Raw genomic sequence first — 5,511 nt, forward strand, 5'->3', positions numbered from 1 at the left:
GCTTTGGGGGTAAACGGAGACTTCGTCTGGAAATACATCCACAAATTCTTTGACAATTGGGATATTCTTCACGCCTTCATCAATCTCAGCTTGGATAGAGAAGAAAACCATGTAGGCCTGGCAACCCTTCTTCATACATCTATCAACTTGTGCCGCCGACAAAAAAACATAATCTTGAGTCTCGACTGGGGTCACCGACAAAGAAGAAAGACACACTCCTCTCTTTACAATCTAGGATAGCACCATTTGCAGCCATCCAATTCATTCCCATAATTACATCCATACCTCTCAGTGGTAGGATAATTAAGTCCATAGTTGTTTTCCTATTTTTAAACTGACTACTAGGTTAAGGCATGCCTTAGCAGTCCTTACAGATTCTCCCGCAGGAGTAGACACATTCATATCAAAAGGTAAAATACACACAGGCAAATCAAGGTTCTTTACACAAGTTTTAGAAATAAAAGAGTGTGTAGCACCCGAATCAAATAGTGCAACATATCATGATGAAGGATGAAGGATTTGATGTTACCTCTAATGACATCTGGGGAGTTCATGGTGTCCTGAGTAAGAGCAAAACACACGGCCAGAGACAGTAGGATGTTGGGAAGGGTTCTTCATATTTGAGCCCTGGTTGTCCCCACAAAACTTTGCAATGTGACCGGGTTTCCCACAAATGTAACAGACCCAGCACTGTCCGAAATGACGACGCCCGCATTTAGTGCACTGTTGAGAGCTCGCTGTACTCGGGGCAGGGGTAGATACTGTTGGGCTCCTCTGTGACCGTGATAACTACTATGATAGCTCCTCTGTCCTTGGCCCCTTTGAAATGGACCCTTCTGCCTTCCTTGGTTCCATGAGCTACTCGAACCTTGATGGTTTTTCTTCATAATGCCTCCGGTGGGTCGAGGGTAGGTTGGGGGTCTACTATATGAATAACCCCTCTTCTCTCTCTCAACCTCCTTCTTACTGCGAGCTACTACTTGTAGTTTTATGCACATTTGTCATAATCTCGGATATCTAGATGAGCCAATTGTTCCCTCAATTCTGGTCTAGCCTTCTCCAATAAGCGCTTAGCCTTCCATTCGGAATCATCCCTATACTGCAGGTACGTGGAGTATCTAGATAACTCCTGAAACTTAGCAATGAATGTGTCCTCATCGAGGTTCCCTTGCTTAAAGGCATGGAATTCCGCTTCCTTCTCAGACCTTAACTCTGATGGAAAGTAATGCCTGAATAATTTTTCCTTGAATTCCTCCCAGGTGAGTGTAGAATCATCCCTGGGCCCTGCTGTCTCCCACCAATCTCTTGCTCCTTTCACTAGGAGCACTAATGCTACTTGTACTTTTTGATTGCTGGTGCATGTGACTACTCGAAATTCTCTTCACCCATTCCTCTACCACGGATGGTTTAAGGTTACCATCAAACGTAGGAGGGTTAAACTTCCTAACAGTTTCCCACACATCAGTAATGGTCGGTGGGGCTCTCTGTTCCTCCTGCCTAATTTCCTTCCTTCTAGACTCATGATCTCTCGGAGTGGCAGGATCTGAGGAACTACCTTCCCCCACATGACTCTCAACATGAGCCCTATCTCCATTTTAGTTACCTTTTGCCTCTTTAGCTCCGTCAACTCTTGTTGTATCCTTGAACCTTGTCTGTTAATGTCTTTACAAGCATTCTTAATTCCGCCAAGTCAGGCTCCTCATTTGGCAGTGGCGGTGGCAGGTGCTCATGTTGGAATCCTGAGTTACCACGAGTAACAGGCATTTTCTCTCCCCTCCTAAAGGATACAAGATATAAATAATAAAATTAGCCTAGCTATATAATGGCCATACAATGAGAAGCACCATAACAATGTATATTGCCAACCGACTATATGCAATGCACCATACATAATAAATACATATTAAATTCACACAAATAATAGTTTCAAACAAAAATTTAAATAAGTGTTATTAAAATAGAGGCTCGAAACAAAATGCTCTGATACCAATATGTAACACCCTCAAATTTACAACCGATTTTTTGCAAATTATTAAAACCATTATCATGGTAGAAAATTTTTTTACCATGATACATCCAAGACAATATACCACAGGTCTTAAAATATCTCAAAAAAAAAGCAATTAGAACCATGAGGGACAGTCAGGATCCTCATGGCATGATATTTAAATTAGGTCATGAATCAAGAGAGACAAACATAATCCTCTTGGTCAAATAAATACTTTTAATAAAAAGGATTAGAGTTTACATGCTTCACAAAGAAGATATGTCCTAAGTTGGCATAAGATACATTGTATAATCCAAAATAAGAGGCAACGTAAAAGATGGTGTTTCATACACCATAGTTACACCTCTGGTGCTTTCTCGGCCGGACTCGCTCCTGTAAAAATATTAACCACGGGGAATGAGACTTAAAAGTCCCAGTAACCAAAAATTAATATGTAATGATGCATGAGGATGTAACTAATCATGCGATTGCTAAGTGGGCACACAAAACATTTAACCGGACAATACTTTCAAACAAACCGAACAAGTATTTAATTTGCATGACTACACCTTATATCCTCCTTTCGCCATGCTCGGACGCCAAATCACCCGGCCAAAGGTGAGTTGGACCAAGCGACACGCCACTCATTGGGTCCAATGAGGGCTTACCACGTGGTAATAATTAACCGAACAGAAATTCTCATTAACACCATACATTAAAATACCCTGACAAGTCATGCATCATTCAAATATCCAAACAGAAATATATCCAAACAATAATATCTCATCATGATAAACAAAAATAAATTTTTAACCCACTTGGCAATAATTTCAAATAAGTATATACAGTATTTATTTTCAATAATTCATAATTTTTCCAAACAACAAAACAACACATAACCATTTACAAACACACCCATCACAACACATTAATAATGGTTACCTTGTGTCTTGAATAACAAGTTCCCCTTCACAACTCCTTTTTCACCACTATCTTTGTCAATATAATCTACATAATTATTTCACAATACTATATATTAATTTTACATTAAAATAAATAACTCTAATTTAAATAGTTAGAAAGTCTTAGATCTATAATCCATATTAACACTAATTTAAGATTTATGCCTCATTTAACTTCTCAAATTCTTTTTAAAATTCTCATACCCTAATAAACTATTTTTTTTATCCTCAAATCACTTCTAGTATCACAATTTCATCCTTCTATATTCTAAAAATTCGTCCAAAAATAAATTAAATTTTAAAATTATCCTGAAGCCTCAAATCACCTTTCTATAACCTCAAAAATACCTATTCATACTTAAATAAATATTTAATAATCATAGGTTTATCCCTACATCTCAGATTCCACATAAATTCAACCATATAGATCTAGATTTTAACTCAAAAATTTTTAAACATGAGTTTTAACCTCAAGAAAATATTCTATAATATTTATTATATTCCTAAGAGTTTTAACCTATATTTTTAATCCATCATATCATCAGATTAACTATCCTATAGAAAAATCCTAATCAAAATATTTACTCTATCCTACAAAATAATCATATCACTAGAAAGCTAATATTATTTAGAAAATAACTATAAAATTAATTTTATAATTAAATAAATTTTTAAATGCTAATCTAAACAGGAAAGTTAGAACATACCTGAAGAAAAAGAAAATAATCCCTCCTTGCGAGAAAACGCCGAGCAACGTGAGAGGAAGAGAGAAAAATAATATAAAAATGGGATTGTGAGTCCCAAAATTATATTAAAAAAAAACTATAGGTTCGAATTTAATTATTCAAACCTTTGGGCCAAAAGTTGCAATTTCCTCTAAATTGCATCTTAGCCTCTCATGCTTCCTAATGCACACACCCCCCTCCTTTTTATACATGAAGGCACCTCTTCTCTTCCCTCATCTAACCAATGTGGGACTTAGAAATAACAACCTTCCACCCCCCCTTTTTTTTGGTTCCTTCTACCTTCTCTGTTTTTTTTACACACACATAAAAAAAAATTATTTATGTATTATATCTTAACTAAATATTGCTTATGTGATTTTAAATTTAAATTTTTAAATTCATAATTAAATACCTAATCATAATATTATTTCTAAATAACCTCAAATTATATAAATTCCTATTATTATCATTTTTTTCCTCAAAACCTAAATTCCACAATTTCTTTATTATATAAAAATCAGGATGTTACAAGTACTCTGTTCTTCCTTTCCACCACTCCATGTTGTTGAGGAGTCCTTAGTGCAATGAAGTTGAGAATAATTCCATTATCATCATAGAAGTCCCTAAAGTTACTATTTTTAAATTCTCCTCCATGATCAGACCTGAGGGATACTATAGAAAGACCTATCTCATTTTTTACCTTTTTGCCAAATATACTAAAGGCCTAAAAGGTTTCATCCTCAAACTTAAGAAAGTAAGTTCAGGTAAATCTAGAGTAATCATCAATAATAATTAAAGTGTAGAGATTTTTACCAAAACTTTTTATTCTCACAAGGCCCGCCAAATCCATATGCAAGAGTTACAGAGGTTTTTCAAAAGAGATAAAATCTTTTGACATAAAAGATGTTTTAATTTTTTTCCAAAGTAACAAGCTTGGCATACTTTCTCTTTATCAAAACTTAAGGGTGGTAAACCAATGACTAAATCATTTTGCACAAGTTTTTCAATTTAGCTTTTATTCACATGAGCCAAGCATCTGTGCCACAAATAGCTTTCCTCAAATTTACTCAGATAATATTTCTATGAAAAAGGTTCACATTCTAAATCAATAGTATAACAATTACCATCTCCATTAGCATGAAGAAGTATCTTCCTATTAGCTTTTTGTTGGACAATGCATTCCTTTGAGTCAAAGATGACTATGTTTCTTTTGTCACAGCTTTGACTTATGCTAATAAGATTGTGGAAGAGACCTTTAACATATAGCGCATCTTCAATGCTTCTTTTTCTCTTCCTACTTTTCTAATCCCAGTAATGTGACCTTTTTTATCACCTCTAAAAGTAACATGATTGCCATCTCTTTCATGCAGTTTTATGAATTGGTTTAAATGTCTAATCATATGCCTAGAGCACCTACTATCTATACATCATTTCTTTTTCTTAAAGATAGTGAGGCATGCCTGCAAGTAAAGACTATTTCATTTTAAGTACCCATTTCTTAATGGGTCCTTTCTTGTTAGTTGGTTTCTTAAAAATATTGTCATTCTTAGGAACCCACTTTAAGGAGGTTCCAATGTCATTCTTCCTATAAAGGAAAGACTTGATATGATGCCCTTTATTATTACAATATGAGTGAGTAATAAATGGACTAGAAGAATGCATAGGAGATTTAAAGTAACTATGATAGTATCTAGATGCCTTTTTAGGCTTCTTCTAAGAAGTATCAGTGATTGAATTATATCCAATTCCTAACCTATCAGATATCCAATTCCTTACCTATTAGAGATGCATATTTGTGAGCCAATCAAAATGTTTAGCATCTTGGTAACCTAAGTGA

General features: G+C 35.1%; 1 long non-coding RNA gene across 1 annotated transcript; it reads right to left on the reverse strand.

The window, feature by feature from the left end:
* Positions 1-2,271: 2,271 nt before the first annotated feature.
* On the reverse strand, positions 2,272-3,917 carry LOC129301063 (uncharacterized). The gene is made up of 3 exons (XR_008590899.1): positions 3,657-3,917; positions 2,930-2,995; positions 2,272-2,380 (listed from the first exon to the last, which is right to left on the reverse strand). It is a non-coding gene; the product is annotated as an uncharacterized LOC129301063 (long non-coding RNA).
* Between the last annotated feature and the right edge of the window lie 1,594 nt (positions 3,918-5,511).

This window comes from Prosopis cineraria, unplaced genomic scaffold, assembly GCF_029017545.1.
Source record: "Prosopis cineraria cultivar Desert tree isolate PC_DT_omini unplaced genomic scaffold, ASM2901754v1 PC1868, whole genome shotgun sequence".
NCBI lineage: Eukaryota > Viridiplantae > Streptophyta > Magnoliopsida > Fabales > Fabaceae > Prosopis > Prosopis cineraria.